Source organism: Cibotium barometz, chromosome 6 (genome assembly GCF_041138505.1).
Source record: "Cibotium barometz isolate CiBa-2024 chromosome 6, ASM4113850v1, whole genome shotgun sequence".
Lineage (NCBI taxonomy): Eukaryota > Viridiplantae > Streptophyta > Polypodiopsida > Cyatheales > Cibotiaceae > Cibotium > Cibotium barometz.
Window position 1 is genome coordinate 57,613,189 of NC_141051.1, and position 24,579 is coordinate 57,637,767.

Sequence of the window (24,579 nt, forward strand, 5' to 3'; positions counted from 1 at the left end):
AGCACCACCTCTTAGAGGGGTGTACCAGTCGCTGCGGGAAAATTTTACCAAGAAGGAGCCACACTTTTTGGTCTCCCAAGAGTTTGTATTTCTGTCAGTGAGGAGCTCTTACCGGCAATTGATAGGTTTAGGTGTCATAGTCTCTGGGCGAGCATAGTGGGTTACCGTTATGATTGGAGAGGATTGCGTGGGCTTCCTCAATGTCTGTCCCAAACACCGCAGCAGGTAGAGCCATTTTCTAGAGCACAGCTCATCAGGCTCTTCCTCACGCTGACTCTTGGTGCATGGGTGTTAACATGATTGAGGCAGCATAGGAAAGACTTGGAGGAGGCACGGCCACAGTCTTAGGCACAGAGTACTCTGCATGGGAGGAGTTGATCTTGGCACTCGGGGGACAGGATCCTTGGCATCTTCCAGAGTTTGGGCGCAACCCCGGGAGCTTGTGCTTCGGCGATCTGATAGAAAGAGCACCAGCCCCAACCTCTCTCGACTTGATAGGTTTTATGTGGATGAGTGAGCTTGTGGCCGTGGGGGCATGATCGGCATCTTGGCGGGCACTACTTTGTCGGATCACGCTCCGGTTATTCTGACATTAGAGGACTCCTGGAGAGAAGACAACCACGCAAGCTCTAGGATTCCGGACAACCTTATTCAGGACCCCAAGATCTGCAGCAGCAGGATAGAGCACATTTGGGCGGGACTGGATTTTATTTCTGGCTCTGCTGCATGCACCTTGGAGTGGGCCTTGTGAGATTAGCACTTTTTTGTAGGAGGTAGCTCAGAGCAGATTGGAGGGATTTCGTGAGCAGTAGAGGAGTCTGAGGGGTCTTGCTTCTCTTCAACGGCTTCAGGAGAGTTCCCTCGATAGCCCTTGGATTGAGAGTCAGCTTGCTGCCACCCGTACGGAGATCACATCCATCGAGGAGAGGAGGGTGGAGTATAGATACCATGCCAAAGCTTCCTTTTGGACCCAAGCTGGCGATAGAGTCACGGGAAACTTCTTTGAGATAGCAACCACAGGAGGAGAGATGGTATTCGTAGGTTGCGTGGCTAGGATGGAGCCATTGTTTCTAACACCCCCCCCCCAATGTGAGAACCATTGCCACTGATTTTTTTCGATCTCTCCTCACGGGTGCCCCATTATCCCCACAGGTAATGGACACGAGAGAGGTGACTCCCCTCTCTCTTCGGTCCTTCTTATTGACTCCCTTCATTGCAGAGGAGCTCGTGGAGGAATTGATTGCTCTGCTAGGGGCAAATGCCTGGGGACGGACAAGCTTCCAGTTTCTTTCTTCGCCATTGGGACCTCATGGAAGGCGGCCTTTGAGCTGCCTTCAATGAGATTATGACCACAGGTGCCATGCCACAGAGTCTCTCAGAGGGTTTGATACACTTGATTCCTAAGGAGAGTGGTGACTAATTGGAGATCCAGAAGTGGAGACCCATCACCCTTCTTGGGACCGCCTACAAGATCTTCACCAAGGCCATCAGCCGGAGACTGCAGTCTTTCCTCCCTAACTTGATCCATGACACTTAGATTGGTTTTGTTCAGGATCGTAACATTCTGGATAACATCTTCACCTTCTCAAGGGTGACTACTTCGGCTAGGATACGGTAGCAAGACCTCATAGTGCTACTCCTAGACTTTGAGAAAGCTTATGATAGGGTGGATTGGAGCTTTCTGGAGGACACGATGAGCCGGATGGGGTTCCCCGTGGAGTGAATCCGTGGGGTTTCAGGACTTTACTCAGCCTCTCACAATCAGGTTCTCATTTAGGGAGCCTGTGGCGAGAGATTCCCTCTTTCTTGCTCGGTCTGGCAGGGCTATCCTCTAGCACCTTACCTTTTTCTTTTCGTCGCTTAGGCCATGAACAGTTTTCTCTCAGCCCAGAAGACCGGGCTTCAGGGATTGCATCTCCCCCTCCGCACACAAGAGGAGCTGCTGGACTCAGAGTTTGCAGATAACACAGAAGCTTACCTTTAAGGAGATGTGGGGAATCTCTAGAGATTCATTGAGGCGATCTTTTGTCGCACATTAGGAGCACAGATCAATTGGCACAAGTCGTGTGGTTGGGTAGGCTTTGCACCCGCCCAGTTGAGGCTTTCCAGTGGATCCCGAGGGGCACTCCAATTCATTATCTCGGATGCCAGGTGGGCATCGACATCTCTCCGGAGGAGCATCTCGCCCCTCTTCTTTTGAGCATTTGGAGGAAGCTTTCGTACTGGAGTTCTGTGAGGCTCTCCCTAGCTAGTAGAGTGGTGGTGGCGAACCGGGTCCTTGCCACCATGTGGTACATTACTTCTGGTTGGGCCTTCTCTCAAGCATGTATTGGCTAGGTACAATGGTTGATCCGGAACTTCTTATGGGCCGGCAGTGACGGGAGGCCTGCCAAGGCCAAGGTGGTATGGAGAGTGATCATTCAGCTAGGGTGTAGAGGGGGGCTAGGCATCATTGACCCTGCTATTCAGAGCCGCACCCTGCTGGGCAAGCTGATTGCCTTCTTGGTGGTGAGCCTTGGAAGGACTTCCTCTTGGCCTAGATTTCAGCCCGCACTCCGAGTCTAGGCGGCCCTTGGCTGTAGAGTACCAGATGGATCTTCACAGAGATGAGGGCCCACGGATTTAGCCCAACTTTTGAGGACAGATTTGCAGCCAATTTACTTTGAGCTTGGGATCACCTCAGGCTGGCCCTTAGGCAGATAGCTCCGATAGTCTCATAGGAGCATCTTCAGTAGCCATTGGTTTGGAACCCCCTGATCCATCTACCCACCAATGGCCATATGTTGGGGACCCGACCTCATGTATCATGGGGCGCGTTGAGCATTGGACTTGCCACGTCCCTTGGAGATTGTCTTGCACACAGGCAGTTACCCCCGAAAGTTCAGGAGAGAGGCTTGACAGGGATCCGGGGTAGAGACAGGCTCAGAATCGACATCGACTCTGCTATTCCTTAGGAGTGGCTGACTCCTATCCCACACCCAACTCCCCCACTCTAGCTAGGCGTGTTTACCAGGCATGATATTCTTTTGGTAGACCATGGAGCGGATGAGGACAGTGGTTTGCTCACTTTTTCTATTAGTTTTCATGGAAGATTAGAGAGATCTGAGCCCCCCTTGGAGGATTTCAGTGGCTGCACCTTACAAAGGGTGAGGTTGATTGGATTTCAGGCACGGGAGTGGCACATAGACCCCCCACCGGCCAAGGTAGCTAGGGAGAGATTTTGGCAGCTATGGATATGGAAGAGCCGACCTCTCACACGCTTGCAGTGGGACCCAAGAGAGTGGACTTGGCATGATCCTGTTGATCGGAAGGAGACTCTGGATGCCCCCTTTTTTGCATATACAACGTGGCTAGGCCGCAGGATTCAGATGCCAGAGATTGATGGCACCTAGACAGTAGCAGTACGCTGGTAGTCATAGGGCCTCTCATAGCGTTTCGTCTCAGATTTTTGGAAGAGGCTCTGGGATAGTTTTTGGCCTCGAAAGATCACCCTCTTTCTCTGGCTGTTGGCACACAGGAGCTTGGCGGTTGGCACATGGTTGGCCATTGGAAACGACTAGCAGCTTGCACGAGGTCTGGCCACCCTCAGGAGTCTCAGCCACATTGTCTTTGGGATTGCCTGAAGGCTCAACACGTTTGGCAGCGGATTCTCTGCATCTTCATGATGGATAGGGCCCCGACCTAGATCATTACATGGGGCACCGTCACTTGGGCCATGGAAGCTAAGGTTGTCAAGGCTTATGAGGAGGATGGTGGGGGACTTGCCCTTTAGGTTTCTCACCTCCGCATTTCGGCAATACCAGTCACAGCCCCATCTACTGACCTTTGGAGACTGGGTTCATGTCAGAGATGGGAGATTTGTAGTAGCATTGCAGCCTGGCACATATGATGAGCTAGATGCAACAAAGCCATCGAGGGTACCCACACTCCACCTGCGAAGTCCATTAGGAGCATTTGGCTCGACATCATCCATACCCTCCGCGGTCAGTGGTGGTGGAAGTTGGAGGGTGGCTTTGACTGCATGCAAAAGCGGTGGGAAGCTTTCTGGAGGCTCTGGCAAGCAAGAAGCCAAGGGAGTTGGCACTTGCCTTCCTCCTCCGCAAAGGTGACATCAAAGAGGGGGACGACGAAGAGCTGAAATTCAGAAATCCACCTCGCTTGAAGCATGGAGATCCCGCATCTCAAAGGCTGAAGTCTTTTATGCAAAAGGAAGAGGTGACAGTCACCTCTCGTCATGCATCTTCTCCACAAGGCACAAAGCCTGACAGATATATGTATGCTAGTGCTCACGGAGGGCATGAAGGTCACATGCATTCAAGACATGTATCCCATGGTAAGGGTGACAGGTCTGCTTCTAGAAGAATTTTGCCTTCAGAGTTGTCTCATGGAGAGACATTGCCATATGCAGAAAAGTCACATGCATCTGAGTTTCAAGTTCGTGGAGCACATGCCACCGTGCCTCATGAAACTTCTATGACGGCCCATGGAGCCCATGCAGATAGGGCTGCCCCGTTGGATAAGGGGAAAAGAAAAAGAGAAGACCATGAGCCTCATGCTAGAAAGCTCAAGGAATTTAAAGCAGGTGACAAATCTGTCAAGTTTGATGTTTTTCATGGAGAACATGATGCTTCTGAAGTGTTAGCATTTGTGGCACAGTTCGACATTGCTTTTAGCGATGAAGACTTCACTGAGAAGTCTAAAGTACGCCATGCTAGCATGTTTTTGAAAGGAACCGCTGCTCATTGGTGGATCACTGAAAAGATCACCAAGGATCCCATTTGCACCTGGAAGGAATTTATGGACCGATTCTATGCTCAGTTTTTGCCACCAAATGCGGAGCAAACTCTCACCCAAAAGTGGGACAGGTTGGAGCAAAGAGATAATGAAAGCGTGCAACAGTATGTTAACAAAATCTGGAAAGTGTTGCTGGAAGTAACTCCCTTTATGCAAATCACTGAGGATGAAAGAAAGAGGAAGTTTCGCTCTGGACTACAACTAGCATATCGTTCAGGCATTGAATTGCACCCGAAACATACTTTGCAACAGCTCACAGCTTCTGCTCTTGCTACGGAGCAATTGGTGCTCAAGATTAAACAGGATCAAGGAGGTTCAAAGGGGAAAGACAAGGCTGTCCCAAATCTGCAAAAGGGTGGACAGCCACCTAAAAAGAACTTCCGGGAGACCCACAAGGGTGGTAAAGCTGAAAATACCACATCTAAAGATCAGGGCCCAAGGAAGAACAAATTCGGCTTAACCCCGGAGCAAAGAGAGCAATATGCCAAGGATGGAAAATGCTTTTCTTGTGGTAGCAAAGACCACATGTTTTGACAATGCCCCGATCGCAAACCAAAGCACGAGGACAAGCAGACTAAGGCTAATGTACATGCAGTTCCTGATGTGCAAGGAAATACAAGTCATGATGCAAAAGAGCGAATGGTATGCAAAGCTTGGGGGCAAATCAAGGATCAGCCTGCCTTATTCATGTTTGATGACTGTGCAACCGATAACTTCATCTCTATGCAAACGGCAGCTGCATTGGGTATTGAGGTTGAGAACATGGGACCTCAGATTGAAGCCGAAGCTGCATTTATTGGTAAAGAGGTGCAGGTTACCCCATTGATAGGGAAGTTGCGCATCCATATCCAGGGCTACCTTGATAATGAACATTTCTTAGTTGCTCCACTAAATGGATGTGATGTATTGTTGGACAAGCCGTGGCACCATAGGCTTGAGCCCCGCAAAGACTACAAGTCCAATATGATTTCTTTTATGCATAAAGGCCGCATGCATTTTATTGATGTTGGCAAAGAAGGGGATTCCATCCCACTTGTATGCGTACTTGGTTTTTGTTCGTGATAGCCTTGTGCCAAATCATCAAAATGTGGATACTATGTCTAATGATAGGCTGAATTTTCTTCATGCATTCAATGACTGTTTTGCTGATACTTTGCCAGGAGAATTACCTCCCCAAAGGCCCGAAGATCATCGTATAGATCTTGTGCCAGATAGTTCTCCACCCAACAAACCCGCATATCGAGTGAGTGCCGCACAACAAGAAGAGATCATGAAGTAGGTAAACGAGCTTTTAGAGAAAGGTTTGGTTCAGCCCAGTTCCTCACCTTATTGCTCCCCTGTGCTTCTTGTTCAAAAGAAGGACGGATCGTTCCGCATGTGCGTGGACTATAGAGCTTTAAACAAGCTTACCATCAAGAACAGATTCCCAATTCCGCGTATTGATGATATTTTGGATAAGCTTGATGGCTCAGCTTATTTCAGCCGACTTGACCTGAAGAGTGGTTATCACCAGATATGAGTGGTGCTACATTCAGAACAGCCTTCGGATTATATGAATTTTTGGTAATGCCTTTTGGTCTCACCAATGCTCCTGCCACATTTAATCGTATGATGGATAGACCCCATCGCAAATTCACAGGAGTATTCTTTGATGATATCTTAGTTTTCTCCAAGAATGAGCAGGAACACATAACTCATCTGGTCACAGTGTTCGAAGAGTTGCGGAAGCATAAACTTTTCACTAATGCCAAGAAAAGTGAGTTCTTCCTTTCAGAGATTCATTATTTGGGTCATATTGTATCCAAAGAAGGAGTAACAATGGATCTTGCAAAGATAGAGACCATTCGGAATTGGCCGGAATTGCAAAACGTACATCAAGTACGTAGTTTTCTGGGATTATGTTCGTATTACAAGCGTTTCATAAGGCATTTCGCTATGATTGCCACTCCTTTACATGATCTCACAAAGAAGAAAACCACTTTCAAATGGACTTCAAAAGAACAGGATGCTTTCTTGCAGCTCAAGCATGCTATCATATGTGGTCCAGTTTTGATTGTTCCTGACTTGCACAAGTCATTCGTAGTTGAATGTGATGCTTGTGGTGATTGTATAGGAGCTGTCCTAAATCAAGAAGGGCATGCAGTTGCATACGAGAGCCGTCGTTTGCATGATGCTGAGCTTCATATGGATATCAAGAGCTCTTGGCTGTAATTCACGCCTTAAAGATATGGAAACATTATCTTCTTGGGGCTGAATTTGTAGTCAAGACAGATCATCAAAGCTTGAGATACTTTCTATCTCAGACAAAGCTTTCAGAGAAGTAGATGAGAATGGCAAACTTTCTTTCTATGTTTCATTTTTAGATTGTGCATACTCCAGGAAAGAAAAATGTAGTGGCTGATGCATTATCCAAGAGGCCTTATGTAGCTGCAGTCTCAGTGGCCTCTCATGGAGACTTATCTGCTATGCGAGAATTGTACCATTTGGATGCTGATTTTTGCCATATATGGACTGATTTGATGGCTGGTCATTCACATGCCTCTTATGTTATCAACGAGGGTCATCTTATGAAGGATAATTGCCTATGTGTAGTGAAGGATTTGCGTCCAAAAGTTATGGACGAATGTCACGCTCCACCTTATGCTGGTCATAGAGGTATCATGCCTACTACACGCATGATTCAGAGATATTTCTTTTGGCCAAGCATGCGTAAAGATATTGAGGCTTATGTACGTGCATGTATTAATTGCCAAAAGGTAAAATTTGACAGGCAAAAATCTCCAGGTTTGCTTCAGCCATTGCCTATTCCCTCGCAACCTTGGGAAAGTATTACTATGGATTTTATCCCAGCATGGGAATGATGCTATTTGGACCATTGTGGACAGGTTTAGCAAGCAAGCTCATTTCTTGCCCATCAAGAAAACCATTAAAGCTAAACATATGGTAAAGCTTTTTCTTGCTAATATTTTCAAACATCATGGTATGCCTAAATCCATTGTTGGGGATAGAGATCCCAGGACTACAAGCCTCTTTTGGAGGGCTTTATTTGATAATATGGGTACTAAACTTGAGTTTTCATCAGCTTATCATCCCCAAACGGATGGCCAAAGTGAAGCTGCAAATTCAGCCATGTTGGATTTATTGAAATGTTATGTGGCAGATCAAAAGACTGCATGGGAGAAGTATCTTCCACTTGTTGAGTTTGCCTACAACAATACAATCCATGCTTCCACGGGAAAGGCTCCGTTCGAGATTATTTATGGCAGAGTGGTATTGCCACCTATCCTTCGTACAAAGGATGAGATTTTTGCAGCTGATGAATATGTTCGTGATTTGGATGTAGCCTTTGGTCAGGTGCGGACAGCCATTGCTAGGTCTCAAGATAAGCATAAAATGGCTGCTGTAGAAGGGACATGCAAGTCAAAGAAGGTGATTGGGTTTTGCTGAAATTTGAGAAGGCTAGGCTTCGGAAGAGGCCAGGACGAGAAGGATCATATCCTAACTTTCTCCTCGCTATTATGGACCCTTCAAGGTGATTCAGAAGATCAATGAAGTGTCCTACAGGCTTGCTTTACCTAATCACTGGAAGATTCACAATGCTTTTCATGTGAGTCTATTTCGGAAATATGTGGGGCCAGATCCTGATGAGCCTGTCACAGAAGATCTGCCAGAGATTGTTTTTCACAAGGAGAGAAAGCTACCTGCAGGAAAGCTTTCCAGGAGATACCTTGTGAAGTTTAAGAATTATTTGCCTATTGATGCCAAGTGGGTAAATGAGGACTATTTTGTTGATTACCCACACTTGTTGCAGGCATATCTTCAGGCTTTTCAGTTGAGGACAACTCGTTAGAAGCCCGGGGGGATGTCACCAATTGGCCGACCATTTGGTCCATCTCCAATTTTTGTGTCTCGTTCACTTGAGGCCAGGCCGGTGTCTCATGTGAAGAGGCCGGTGTCTCGTTCACTTGAGGCCAAGCCGGTGTCTCATGTGAAGAGGCCAGTATTTTGCTGACATGGACGGGAGCCATACTAGTGCCACCCATGTGTTAGCAGGATGGTGTCATATGGACGGGAGCCAGACTGGTGCCACCCGTGTATGACCTGGACTGTGTTCGACCCATGGGATTGTCACGCCATGGAAGAGCCAGTATTCGTGCCGTGTTTTGCCTATGGGACTGTCACTCCATAGGGAGGCTCGTGCCTGGAACTGTGTCTTACCTATGGGACTGTCACTCCATAGGAAGACCAGCATTTATGTTTTACGTCGTGCCATTTTTGTGCCGACAGATATTTTGTACTTGTTCCATGAACGGGAGATATGTCCATGATACTACTTGCACATGCACTCATGTTCTACATGTTTGAAACTGTTTTCGCATGACTTGTATTTTTGTGTTTGCCTGCTTGACGTGTTACTTACTATGCGGGGACGCCCGCCAGTGAGTCGTGAAGTTTGCTCGGTCTTCTGACGAGTTTTGGTGCATGTGAACAGGTGGTAAGTATATTGCACATGTTAGTTTAATATTTCATATTCTAACCTTTTGATTTATAAGGTTATATGTTCACATACACTTAAAAGTGGGCACCCACTTAGGGGCCAAGGTGGGTAGCCACACTTGACTTGTGTGTGTGTGGGGGCGGGTGCATGGTCACCTACCCACACCCCCTTGGAACTGGCCACCCACATGCAAACGTGGGGAGCCAGCCAACACTATGGTTCTAACTCCCTCTCCAACCCTTACAAAAAGAGAGCCATCACCCTTCGTGTAAGGCACCAGCGATCATCTCTTGCGTTCGTTTTCTGACAGACGGCTGCCATCTCCTACTGTACTGCTGCGGATGCTCTCTCCCAGGCGGCTGCATCTCCACAGGCTACGCATGCTCACTCAGGCGGCTGTGGCTGTGCGCCCCCAGACAGGCAGCCAAACTAGCTGCGCTGCCCATCACAGCAGGCGGTTGTGTACGTGTGCATCTCCAGACGGGTAGTCAAATAAGTTGCGCTGCCCCCCCACAGCAGGTGATTGTGTGCTTCATCACCTGCAAGCTGTGCTTCACAGCCAGGCGGCTGTCCCTTCTCTCCTCTCAACAAGGCGACTGTGTGCCTGTCTACAGCAGGCTACTAGGCGCCTCCATCTCCTCCTTGCAACCAAGCGACTGTGACAGCCAGGCGGCCGGCGGCTGTGCTCTGCATTCAGACGGTTGCCTCTTCTCCACTGCAGCCAGGTGTTACATCTTTCAACAAGGTGGCTGCTCCATCTCCTTTTTGTAAGAGGTTGTTACACCTCCTATCCATAGACGGCTACCGGTGGTTTTGCACCTTCTCTAGGTGGTTACGCCTCTCACAGCAAGCTACCTTCCTCAACCTCCTCGACAGGCTGATGTGCCTCGGTGTCTCTCTCAAGTAACTGCACACAGACACCATGAGTATTGGTCTTCCATCTGCCATCCTCAAGTAAGTGAATTTTTCAGATTTAAGTAAAGTATTTTGTGATAAATCTGATAAGGAACTCTCACCACGGCAACACCCGTTCGGTGCCGGGTAGTCCAAGCTCTTGGAGAACCACGGTCCAAAGGTGCTGAGATCGGGAGAGCCAAGCGTTAGTACAAGAGCGCCTGTTTGTGCGTGGTCTTGGAACACCAATGGGGCGCTCTCCGCGGAGTCCAGTGAAAGCACAGGACCGTAGAGATTGGACCACGCTAGTGGTCGTTCTGCTTCGAATATCTACTTCGAGCCAATTTGTTTGGTACTGTATTCATCTTGTACATGGACATCATCTGGTTCTTGGAACCCATGGAGCATTGTATTTGTTAAATACTCCCAATAAATATATCATATATTGAGGGGGGGGTCGGCCCGTTCCGGCCCCAGTGCTGGTGTCCATCTATCTCATTTCATTTCATTTCAATTTCAAGTTGTTATTAAGTTGTCCATTTCAAATTGTGGTATTAAGTTGTGCTATTACGCGTGTGGGTGTCCAACGGAGTCTTTCCGACTTGACAGGATCGGTTTCAAGGTGATCCCACATGGCATTACAGACCACCTGTGTGGTTATTCCCCCCCCCCCCCCCCCCCCCCCTCCCCTTGTAGGAGATAGCCTTCTCCTCTCATAGAGTGGCCAACCACAGGGGAAGTGCATCTTTCTCCACCTTTTGATTATTTGATCCCCGCCTTGAACATGAGGCAAGTATGTATCTAGCCCTTCCTGGCTGTATTCAGCCCATCATGGCTGTTTTTTCATTAACTAATAGAAGGATCTATTTCTCAGAAAAAAAAGTCATAACTCCACCAGATTTCTATCACCATCTCCTATTTTAAGGGCTGGACATGTACATGGGACTCATGGGTGCTCTCATGAGGAGTCTCACATGTATGGGTTTAGTCAAGACGGGCGGTGCGCGTGAGTGCCCATGACATTCTGGTCTTCCCGTTGTGCATGACGAAAGACTTACAGGTGTCTAGATGCAAAGATGGGAAATTTTTCCAGTAACATTTTGCATAGCCATGTGTGTGCTGGATTTTGGTTTATTCGTGCGACATGTTATGTCTGCTTGGACAATGCCTGATATTTTGACTATGAATGCTCATGGGGCTCGCGGATGCCTGGAATGTGTGTGTGCATACTCTGTTTGGGCTTAAAGCAGCATTTTGCTGGGTTTTGCAGGTGGTAAGTGTGCACAATTCTTTTTATTCGATTTTACTATGGTTTATGGACGTAGGATTCACACACAATGAGGTTGGGCAGACAAGTTATAAAATTATTAACTCACTTCACACCAGATTGGACCTGAATTAAATATTTTTATGGTTTGGCCGGACACAAGGAGGAGGGCGCCCCTTTATCAACTCGTGTAGCTATTTTGAGTGGAGAACTCCTCTTTTGGCAAAAATCCTAGCAGATCTACATGTGGAAAGTATGTTGGCCACTTCAAGGCTAGGACAGGTGTTAAACATGCGTGGAGAATGCTCGCCAGGGCTGTCCACCCTTCTATAAGCTGGTCGACTTCATATACAGGCTCCCATGAGCTGGTCAACTGCTTCTTTTAGCTCTCCAAGCAAAAGCGATTGCTTTCTGGGCTGATTTTCTACAAAACAATGACAATCGACTGTTATGGGGCTGATTTGTGGACCACAGCACTCTCTTTCTATCTTCTCACTGCTAAACACAGAGTTCCATGGCTGTAAACAGAGATTTAGGACAGTTTTACACGATGGAAATGTAGGGTTTCAGCCCTGCTATGGTGTTTGGAAGATGAACATGGCTATGGCTGTTGCATTGCATAGAGTAAAGAACGGGGAAGACAAGTTCAATACTAGAGAGAGGTGAAGTACATGGGTGAAATACATGACTCAACTTGATGTGACGCTTTGCTTGATTATTTCAATGAAAGTACAAGTACCTTTATAGGTTACAAAGATTGCCTCTTTACATCACTACTTATGTCATTCACACACAAATATCTAGATATTATTTGATACCCCTCTAAGAGGTGGTTCACATGCACACATACTTCCTCACTCTAGGAGTGACTTCACACACAGGTTAGACCTTGATTCCCAACAATCCCCCCCTCAAGGGATTACCTCATACTATGTCAAGGATAAATCTTAGGCTCATGGACTAGTTTCTTATGCCAGTTATGGGGTCCCAAGGGTAGAGTATGCATGGGATTAGGTCATTCACAAGTGACCAAACACAACTGAACAACACACAACTGATCACAACACAATACAGAACTTTGGACTCTAAAAGGTCTAATGATCATGGCAGTAATTTTCTTCCTCTGTGGAAAGCTCTTTCTCCTCAATGATGTTGGCATCTTCTTTTTTATCATAGTAGTACTTTTCATTGTGGTTGTTTTTCCCACAATGTTTGCACGGCTTTTTTAAATAGCAGTCTTTTTTTGTATGATTGTTCCGACCACAAAGGGAACATTTCATTACCTTTGAAGTTCTTTGTGATAAAGGAGCTGTCCCCTCCTATTGCCTTCTGCTTGAACTTCTTCTTCTTTGAGGGAGTTGATGACTCCTTCCAGGGTGAGGTTTGGGAGATTTTTGAGTGTGGTGATGAGGTTTCCTCAAGGAACTTCAGGCATTGACTTTGACTTGATAAGAACAGCAACGACCACGTCTTCAGCCACCTTGGTTTTAAGTGCAACAAGCTGGTTCGTCAGGAATGTCATCTTGTTCACATGAGCGTCAAAGTTCTAATGTGACTCCATCATTAGGCCATAGAACTCTATCTGCAAAGAGACCTCAGAGTTCTTTCCCTATGCTCCAAAGAGCTTATCCAACATCTCATAGGCTTCCTTGGAAGTCGGGAGAAAGATGAAGTTGTCTGACATGCCTAGGGCTACGAGACCAAAGGCTGTATTATCCTGGAGCTTCTAAGCTCTCTAGGCTTCGTCTTCTGCTTCACGCACTTTTTCCTCCCCCTTAATGAAAGGCCATAAACCCTCTTTCATGAGACTAAATTTCAGTTTAGTCTGCTAGGTATGAAAATTATTCCCATTTAAATTTTTTAATAAATAGATGAGAGGCCATGATATGAGAAGGGAGTCTTAGCTCTTATAATGTTTGAGCCATTGTTAATGTCATTTATGTGCCCTTGATTTTAAGAAATGATGAAAGATTCGGGATAAGTGCTTTGATTGAGATAGATTTTCAAAAAATGATGAAAGGCCAATATTTGTACGTTCCTAAGATGTTTGTAGAAGCACTATGACCCCTTTGATGTGTCTGCTACTGTAGCGACAGTCATGAAGCTCTTTGCCAGAGCAAAGTATAGGCTTGGTCTTGAACGTCACGCCGCATGGCTGGTCATGCAGAAAACTAGCATGTGAAAGCCTCTTACTGCCGGGTTGTGCCTGGTGGCTATGGAATCTCCTAGTGGAAGTGTTCCTTGGCCTAGCTGTGGCGGGATGCTACAGCTTGGAGCGGTGCTTCTTTTTTGAAGAGCGGTGCTTTGAGAAACTCTTTTATTTGATTTGTTTATTCATGTTTACTAGAACTTTCGGTGAGACCGGTTGATGTGATTCCTTGCTACCGCATCATCTTGTACAAGAACACTCTTTTGGTAATACACTTTATCTAAAAGGGGGGGGGGGGGGGGGGGGGGGGGGGGGGGGGTGGGGGGGGGGGGGTCTGCCCATCTTCGACCCCTAGTGTTGTGTATTGTGCAGGATGCTCTCTTGATGTGATCTTGATAGTTATGTTATGACATGATGTATCGGACAAGGATGTATGATGCCATGTGTATGCAATTTGTGATTGTGTTGGATTTGCAGAATTTCTAAGTTTATGTGTTCTTTCGAACTGCGACATTGGTATCAGAGAAAAGGTTTCTATTCTCTTGGAGGAACAGGAGGTTGTGGGCACTTAGAAAACTGATTTTTAGCCAACACAATTGGTATCAGAGAAAAGGTTTCTATTCTCTTGGAGGAACAGGAGGTTGTGGGCACTTAGAAAACTGATTTTTAGCCAACACAATTGCTAAGGCAAGTGATTCACAATAGCATGTTTCACCAACTCCTGACCATGAGGGGCGGGAAGAGCAACATGAAAATCAACCTTCAGATATTATGTCAGAATTGGAAACTCTGCAGCGTCAAGTATGACACTATGGAGAAGAAACTGCTAAACTTCGTGCCTTGCAAAAGGACCCACAGGTGCAACAGATTATGGCTGCCCGCAAAGAGGCTACAGTTGAGGAGACTGCTTTTGAAGCTATAGCTCAATCTATGGGGATTGCGAAGCCTAAGGAGTTGGCAGTTGCATATTTGTATGCACATGGGCATTTGGTAAAGGATGCTGAAGACAATCTGGTTTTTAAGAACCAATTCGTTTGGAAGCCATGGAAGATGTAAAGAAACCTGACAAGCATATTCCCATAAGAGATGTGTCGTCTACCTTGGAAGATGTAAAGAAACCTGACAAGCCTATTCCCAGAAGAGATGAGTCGTCTAGCCGTACTCCACGTGCTACTTCTCATCCCAGCAAGACCACAGATTCAATGCATTCAAGAAGTGATTCTTGTGTACACAGTAAGAGGGAACGGAGTCCTCCCACAACACCCCCCCCCCCCCCCCCGAACACAGACATGCAGACACTTCTAGGTACAGTTCTCATGGGAAGAGGACTAAAGAGTTTAAGTTTGGGGATAGGGATGTAAAGTTTGACAATTGCGATGTACATCTTGTGCACTTGCTTTCATACGTCAATTTGAAATTGCTTTTGTGAATGAGGATTTCTCTGAGAATTCCAAGTTGAGGCATGTGGAATTGCATCTTAAAGATACGGCCCCTGACTGCTAGATGGCCAAGATTCGCGATCATTCCGCTGCCTCCTAACTTTGCTAAAGACATGTAGAAAGAGTGGGATTGGATCTCACAGGATGAAAAGGAATCAATTTCATCTTACACTGCAAAGTATTGGAAGGTCTTATTGAAGTTTACCCCTTTCATGAAGCTTACGGATGCTGAGAAGAAGCATAAGTATGAGTCAGGGCTTCATCATATCATTCAGCAAGGTTTGGAAGTTTATCTAAATCAAACTTTATAGCAGTTGATGCATTCAGCAACTGTTGCTACGAGCTTACACATGAAGTGGGCCAACAATAAGCAATTTTCAAGTCCATTTAAATCAAAACGCAGATCTGGTTTTGACCATAAAAAGGGTGGGCAGCCACCTAATAATGTATCCAAAGATGCACAAGAGTCAAAGGATGACTCAAGGAAGAAGCCGGGGGGTCAACAAAATGATTATGGGCAGTTCAAACAGCAAAAAGAGGCTTATATGCATGATGGAAAGCGCTTCAAATGTGGGGATAAAGGACACATATGCTAGATGCCCACGCGAAGCCTAGTTTGAATGTAGTCCTGGATGTGCAAGGAAATACAGGTCAATCACCAAATAGCAAAGCACTATGCAAAGCATGGGGCAAATTGCGTGATCGAACTGCCTTATTTCTTTTTGATGATGCATGTACATATAATTTCATTTTCGGTGCAGATGGTTGTATCTCCTGGGTAATGTATCAAATTTTGGTATGCACATGAATGCCAGTGCAGCTTTTAAAGGAAGAGGAGTTGATGTAATGCCAATCATAGGCAAACTCCACATTCATATACAAGGGATATTTGGATCATGAAAACTTCTTGGTTGCTCCAATCACTGGAATTGATGTTTTGTTGGGAATGCCTTGGCACACACGTATAGAGCCCAAGAAAGATTACAAAACAAAGAAGATTAGTTTTATGCATAGAGGTCAAGAACATGTTTTGGATGTAGGAACTCCTTGAAGCACTATCCCACTTGTTAGCCATGTACAAGTTTCCAAATTAATGAACAAGTCTACTTGTTCCTACTAAGTTTTTGTTAGAGATCAAGCTGAACAAGAAAGTGTGAATGCTAATGTGGATCATCTGACACAAGATAGGCTGCATTTGACACAAGATAGGCTGAATTTCTTACATGGTTATAGTGATTGTTTTCGAGAGTCTTTGCCAGGTAAATTACCACCCCAACGGCCTGAGGATCATCGTATTGATCTCATTCCAGGAAGCTCTCCGCCAAATAGGCCGCCATATAGAGCGAGTGTCAGTAACGAGGGGAGATTATGGCGCAGATACATGACTTGCTTGACAAAGGATTGGTACAACACATGGTATGCAGATGGAGGCACTCCCCCTGTTCCAGTACAGTATAGAGGCCCCATCATTTGCTCTCAGCCGCATAGAGTAGAACATGGTTATCAGGAAGGACATTGTCAGACTAGATACTTAGAGGACATGGAGTTCACCTAGTTGTCCACTGGGGACGAAGATGGCCTTCTACAGAGATCACCTCCTATGCCTGACAGAGGATGGTTTCATCATCCGCCCACGCTACATCGACACACACCTATCCTTTGGGGTGAGATGTGCAATCGGCCAGATCTGCACCTCGTCCCACCAGCTGAGAGTGGAGACTGCCAGATATGGGCCCAGGGCGGCCGCACCAGAGGACAGGATATGCCAGCTCTGTCACACAGAACCGGAGACAAAGGAACATTATATATGCCGATGCCCTGTATACTATGAGATTCGAGGGAGGTTCCACTACCTCTTCCGAGCTGGGTTCGGACCACTTTCCAGGATCATGGACTTCCCGAATCAGAGATGCCTGGAACTTTTTCTTCTAGAGCTCCGTAGACACAGGGAGTCCTTAGTGAGATCCAGATCAGCTGTACTTGCTCAAGGACCAGCACAGAGAGCTCTCACCAACTTCTTCCATACCAGCACTCTGAGGGCCGATCCACCCATCATACCCGGACGACGGGCTAGTGCAGGAGCTCGGCCAAAAGGTGTGACACTCAACAGAGCCACTGAGCTATGCAGAGCTCAACGCCCCAAACCCCATGGCCCTCGCCTACGGCCATGCCACCATAGGAGGATCCGGGCCATCGTCTCCTATTATCGCAGGACCTTCGCGCGCCAGCTCAGTTTTACCACCTTGAGCACCATGTCACAGCGGCCCATGAGGGATGTATTAGGGTGATATGAGAGCTCTTTGTTCATGTACCTAGATCAGATTTTATAGTTCTAGATTTTTTGTCATCTTTCTTTATTACTATTTTGTACCCAGGATGATGTCCCTCATGGATATGATGTAACCTTTTGGTCTCATAGGTCATTTTGGCCTTTTGAAGACGTTAATACAACTCTCTCTCTTTAGAGGGACTACCCAGGAGGACACACAGCCGACAGCCCAGCAGTGGGCACTCTAGTTGAGAGAGCTATCCAGTTGGGCACATCCAGACGCCCGAGGGTTCGCGGATCCTCACATCGGAGATGATGCCTATACCGGAGGATTCGGAGCATCATTGCGAGGCATCGGGCTCGTCCAACCAGGCATCTCACTATGGCAGATATCGAGGCCATCCGGCAGAGACCCATGCTAGAGCTCCTAGGATGATTACCACTCCAGCCATATACTGTTGTACTCACTGTCACTTTTGTACTCCCCCATATTCATGTATTCATGTATCCATGTACTCATGTACCCGATTTTGACTAGTAGCATTAGCTTCCCACTCTCCCTAGTTGCTGCTTCCGGATGCTCCCTACTGATGTATTGTAGGGCTAGATACTTACCTTCACTTCTTTCTTTTCTTTTCTAGACAGTGTATCAGATGTCACATGGTTGTAACTTTAGGTCACTTTGGCCTTTTGAAGACGTTAATATAACATTTCATTTCTCTTTCTCTCTCTCAGTTTTGGTCTCATAGGCCACTATGGCCTCTTAGAGACGTTAATATAGCATTTCATTTCATTTCTCCGCGCGCGACCTGCAGCCCAAACATCCTCTCTCTCTCTCTCTCTTGCACGCGATCTGCACTCACCTCTTCTTCTTCTCCTCCTCCTCCTCCTCCTCTCCCCCCCAATTTCTCACAAATTCCCCAATATTCCCAATTCCCTAAATTCTCAATTGGCCAATTTCTCATAAATCCCCAATTTCTCACAATTGCCCAATTTCTCACGAGTCACAATTCCTCAACTCCCCAATTGCCCAATTGTGACCACAATTGCCTAAGCTTTTACCATATTTTAAGTGTCTAGCTAGCACTAGGTAGGCCTACAAATAATTCTATAAACTACAAGTTCTAAACCATTTTATTGTATTTATATAGAAAAAACTATGAAACCTCTGCGTTTCTTAGCCAAAAGACGAAACGTTTTGTCCCGAAACCTCAAAAACCCCAAAACGTTTCTGGTGACTATGGTGCAAAAGAAAGATGACATTTACCGTATGTCATATTGGATAAGTTGGAAGGAGTTGCATGTTTAAGCCGTATTGACTTGAAGAGTGGCTACCATCAGATTAGAGTGGCTCCGCAAGTTGTTCATATGACGGCTTTCAAAATGAGTTTTTGGTGGTACCTTTTGGTCTTACCAACTCTCCTACCACTTTTAATCGCATGATGGATCGCATTTTTAGAAAACACTGTAAGTATATAGGGACTTTCTTTGATTACTTTGAGTTTTCAAAGAATGAGGCCAAGCATAGAGACCATTTGGCTGCAGTGTTTGAAGAACTTCAACTTCACAAGCTCTATATAAATGGCAAAAAGAGTAAATTCTTTTTGTCTCAGATCCATTATCTTGGTCATATAGTATCCAAGAAAGGGGTACAAATGGATTATGCTAAGATAGAGGCCATATGGGATTGGCCTGAGTTGCAATCAGTGAGTTTTCTTCGGTTATGCTCATATTACAGAAGGTTCATATGGCACTTTACTGAAATTGCTTCGCCATTACATGATCTTACAAAGAAAAAGGTCACTTTTCAGTGGATATCAAAGGAAAAAGAGGCTTTTGAAAAGCATAAAAAAACGATCATAATGGGACCGGTTTTAAATTTTAATCATTCTGGATTTGCATTAACCTTTCTCGATTGAGTAAGATCCAAGTGGGGACAGCATTAGGTGGTCACTATTGGCATGTATGATATGAGTAGTGCCACATGTGAACATGGGCTAACCAAGGACACTTTTTCCCTTTGGATTTTTTCCCTTGGAGATCTGATGTGAAAGGACACCACTCACTTTATTTGTATTATGATATTATAGAGTTGACCTACATGCTCCACACATCCCAATGCAATCCACACATTTGCATCTCCATCTCTCACCATCTCTATGTGATCTATGTGTTGTGTGTAGCTACAACTGGCCTCTTTCAAGTGAAGATGTACGCCCTACACACACAGTATCTAACACACCTGGCCGTGGTGCTCAGCAAGCTGCAACACCTGCTCCTCTCTCACAGGAGAAAAATGCTTGTGATGCCCAAGTGATGGCTTTTATTGCTTTGTTAGTAAAGCGATCAATTATATTGCATATCAGGTCTTGCAAGACCTCATGGCGAGCTTGGGATGTATTGGAGACCATGTATAAGGCTAAGAATGAAGCCAGAGTTGCCTTTCTTAAAATGGAGTTGGAAGATGTGTCCATGGAAGATGGAGATAGCATGGATGATCATCTTAGGAAGTTCCAAGATCTTTGGGAGCAGTTGCTTAACATTGATGAGGTCATTCCCGAAAAGGAGTTGGTCTCTAGGACACTAGCATCACTGCCAGAAACTTACCTGAAATTCTACACATTGCTCACTCTGTCTATGTGGGGAAACCTGGAACCAATCCTGTTTGAAGAGCTGGTTGGTTTGTTACTATAGGAGGAGCAGAATCAGAAGAACAAATATTCCGTCATGCATGGCAATGGTGGGGCTTTTGCTGCCCAAGGCAAGGAAAAAGGAAAAGCCAAAAGCAGTTTTAAGCCAAACGCTGATTTGGGACAGCCTTCACAAAAGGCTAAGAATGTTGCAGGCAAGCTCAAGAAACACTGCTGCAAAAAGCCGGGTCACTATGTAAATGAGTGCAGAAAGCAGCTTGCAAAGGAGAAGAAAAAGGAAAGCGGCATAGCTATAGATTCTTCTTCATCACCTGCAGTGAAAGATGATGCATCAGTAAATCTTGTGCAGGATGGGGACTTTTCTTACTTGCAATTATGATACATCATTACAACATATGTCTCTACAATGGTGCTTTTATACACATTACCCTCAAAGAAATTTGTTTAAGAAGCTTATGGCTGCCCCTGAAGGCAAAACGATAACATGTGCAAACAATTCTTCTTATCCAGTCAAGGGAGTTGGTGAGGTGATCCTCGCAATAGCAGATGGCACAGACTTATGACTTCGAGTGCCCATCAGACTAAGGATGATCAACAAATAGTTCCTTACCCGAGAATCGTATAATAATCAGGTATCTCAGCACTCTCATCATGAGTAACATCAGAGAATGCACACAGCAAGACCATGTTCATAACTGTCGAGACTGAACACCACTAAGAAAACATATCTAGACTATGTTCAAACTAGAACACCCCTACAGGGAAAACCAAACTACCAGAGCCCACCCTAAACATAACCTAGCTCTCACCAAGGCTCATATGCTCAACTGACATCATCATAGGCAATTCTGATCAATCAAATGGTCTCTTGATGTCCAAATGCATATAACATTTCACCAAGATCTAATACATCACCTATGTTGCCTAACAGACTGAGGACAATCATCACGAGCACGAACGCAACTTAGTCAATCACTGACTACTAAAGTGTCCAAAAACTTTGAGTTACTCTCAATCACTATGCCAAGGTAAACGTCATACAAAATAGCATCTAGTGCTCTACTGGGACTAGCTAGATCTATAATAACCCCACCAATCAACACATTACCACATAGTCCTCGACATCTACCGCATCAAAGGCTAAAATATATGCCTCATCAAGGCCAATAAAATCACACATGGTAGATCCTAGCATCCCATACCAGCAAGATATGCCCCATATATGTTTTACAAATCCATAATCCACCAGTTCAGACTCCCAAATGTTCCTCAAGGTATAATAAAGTTGCTAGCCATTACATCCGGCACACAAATGGTCTCACCTTGGAAGAATAAATCAACCCAATCAATTGATCTCAATATCATGATACATGTTCTGAGTACGGATCTTTGTAAAAAAGATGATATGCGTGAGCGCCAAGATCCACTAGCTAATTGAATCAATGTGCCTGTCGGTTTCCCACAACATCACTCAACTCGCAAAACATAACAACTTCACCACGTTAGTGACGAAACAAAGCATTTCACCACATCAATCATAGATCCAATCATAGTTACAATAAACAAGCAACAACACTCCAATCATCAACCCTTAATCTATTTCTTCCCCCTTCCCTATAGTTGATTTAAAAATCAACCCTTCTCGCCTTTGATCAACTAACACCCAAACAGAAATATAAATGCATCAAGGAATCCTACATGCAATGGATCCTAACGTCCCATACCACTAGGATATACTCCATATAAGATCTCTTTTAGACGTTTAAGCCCAAGCTAGAGTGATCAATTCCTTCCTTGGCCCGGTCTTGATATAACTAGCCTCCTACATGAATGTCAATCACTTTTAGGTTAGCATTACATCAATCTACCCAATATAACATTATATACCTAGATGAATCCAGGAACATGCCCAAATTCACCTTTTAGGAATGTGCATGTTATATACTCATGGTAGTCAACCCACAAGACTATATAACTATCAACTCCATTATGCATAGTATGGACTAGATTCTACGACATCCCCACTAACATCATCAGTGCCCAATAGTGGGTGTAGAACTCGGTATCAAGATATGCTCTCACACGCACTCCACACACACACACACACACACACACACACACAAAAGAGCATATATTCACACAAAGCACTTCGTACTGAGTTTCTGTCAAACCTCCGGAGATGCAGGGCAGACTCAGCCATAATGAAGGTTAGCACTAAGGGAAGTAGCAAATAGAAAGAATTAGTACAGCAAATAAGTAGTTGATAGGGCAAATGCACCGCTAAAGATAGAAAGAATAAGCACAATATCAACTGGCCACAACTTAGACGAAAACTTCACAATGTGAAATCTGCATGTCCGCTAATACGGCTGAATTATATACCTAGATGAATCCAGGAACATGCCCAAATTCACCTTTTAGGAATGTGCATGTTATATACTCATGGTAGTCAACCCACAAGACTATATAACTATCAACTCCATTATGCATATTATGGACTAGATACGACGACATCCCCACTAACGTCATTAGTGCCCAATAGTGGGTGTAGAACCCTAAACCCTAAACCCTATTTCATCCATTTCTTCTCTTTCTTTCCCACATATCTACCTGCTCCTTTCAAACATTCCCTCCCTCTACAATGGGAGGGTCTGTAGATGACAAAATCAGCCAGCTTGATCATATCCTTAGGGATCTTATCAAGGACCAGAAGAAGACACTGGACAGCAACATCACCGCCATCAAGAAGGACTTATTGACGCGCATGGGGAAGCTCGAGGCCGAAGCAGAAATATGGAAGGAAGAGAAGCTTACCATGCAAGAGGAGTGGGAGAAGGAAAAGCTCGCCATGCAGGAGGAAATCAACCTTTTGAAGGGCGAAGTGGCATCCTTATGCGATCGTCCACGGGAGGAAGGAGAGACTCTTGAGGTGGACAAAGAGGCAATCAAAGAAGAGATCACCAAAACCCTCACCCACACAATCGAGAGGAAAATGGAGGCGGCCCGCGAAGGATGGGTAGAAGTGATGAAGAAGAACATAAAAAAGGAGGTGCAAGAAGATGTACAAGTGATGAAGAAGAACATCAAGGAGGTACAAGAAGATGTACACATGATGCAGTCTACTCTTGATGAAGAGAAGATGCGACGGATCCGGCGCCTCAACATCCGAGTCACAGGGATACCAGAGAGCACTGCCTCCACGCCCGAGATTGACGGGCGGAACCTATGTACCAAGCTGGGACTAAAGGAGGATGAGCCGCTCCCATTCACTAGAGTATGGAGGACAATCCCAAAGGACTCCACCAAAGGCAAGGCCTTAGTGCTACAGTTCCCGGACGAGGAGAGTAGGATGAGCTTTATGAGAAGACGGGCTATCTTGAGGAGCTTGCCAAGGGACCCCATCTACTTTGATGATGACCTCACATGGATGCAGCTGGAGCATAGAAGATTATGCATGCCGAAGATCAAGGCGGCACGCAAAGAAGGGAAGAAGGCACGTTATAGGGATGGTCACATCTACATTGATGGGAAGAGGGTCGAATAGCGCCATCTGGCCTATGAGACACGGAGGAAACAACATGAAGACAAAGAGATACACATAGCAGTCTGGAACTGTAATGGAGTCCTATGGACACATCCACGGAGACTTGAGGAGGTGATGGAGGGCCAGGATATCATCTTGATGACAGAGACACATGAGAGCCCGGAGAGGGGCTTACCACGGGTTGAGGGTTATCAGTGGGAATCAGCTCACCGACAGGGGATGAGATAGGCCACCTCCCTAGGTTCAAGAGGTATTGCAGTGCTTTTCAGACATGGGTTACATGAGCATGTTCGAGTCATAGCACGAGACTTGGAGGCGAGATACATGTGGATTAGCTTACGCCTCTCGGAGACCAGATGGATTGGCTAGTGAGTCTCCATACTCTGTCTTATTTGAGGAGATCTCATACTATTCGACACTGGGAGAAGTCTTCTTGATGGGGGACTTCAATGCACGGACTCAGAGCAGACAGTGCGAGATCTATGACTTTGAGGATCCCTTGAGACTAGAGCCGCTAGCTACAGAGGATACGGGGACCACTCGGATCTCTGCTGACAGAGGAGCTGACAGCACTGGATATGGGCAACATTTGCTGGAGCTTGGGGCCCAACACCATCTCATTATTTACAACGGGATGACTCAGTGGCCAGATTCAGGTGACTTGACTTGCTTTCCAATGGGAGGCGGCAGTAGTACAGTGGACTATGTGATGGGATCCCGGGAGGCAGCAGATATGGTGTCTCACTTCACCGTACCACCATGCCCCATTGGGGCGGATCATACATACCTATCCCTCACTTTCAGGAGCTTACTGGAGACCCACCCACCCATCATATAGCCATCACGCGCTATTTTCCACTTCACTCAGGACCTAGCCGATGTGTACGACTATCATGTTCATGATCAGCTATTTGCCTTAGATCCATCGGCACCCATGGCTATGCTCACCTCCCAACTCTCACATGTACTGCACTTTGCAGCCGCGAGGAGTTTCCCATACCACATACAGACAGGACAGCCACCTACATCTGGGAGCATGCCCCAGAACCGATCGTATAATGATGAGTGCAGAAA

The 24,579-nt window shown here is 45.8% G+C and overlaps 1 protein-coding gene across 4 annotated transcripts in view; it reads right to left on the bottom strand.

Annotated features, from left to right (window-relative positions):
• LOC147637894 (E3 ubiquitin-protein ligase SP1-like) overlaps positions 1-24,579 on the bottom strand; it is an 87,809-nt gene that overhangs the window by 21,501 nt on the left and 41,729 nt on the right. The gene's annotated exons all lie outside the window — the stretch shown is intronic.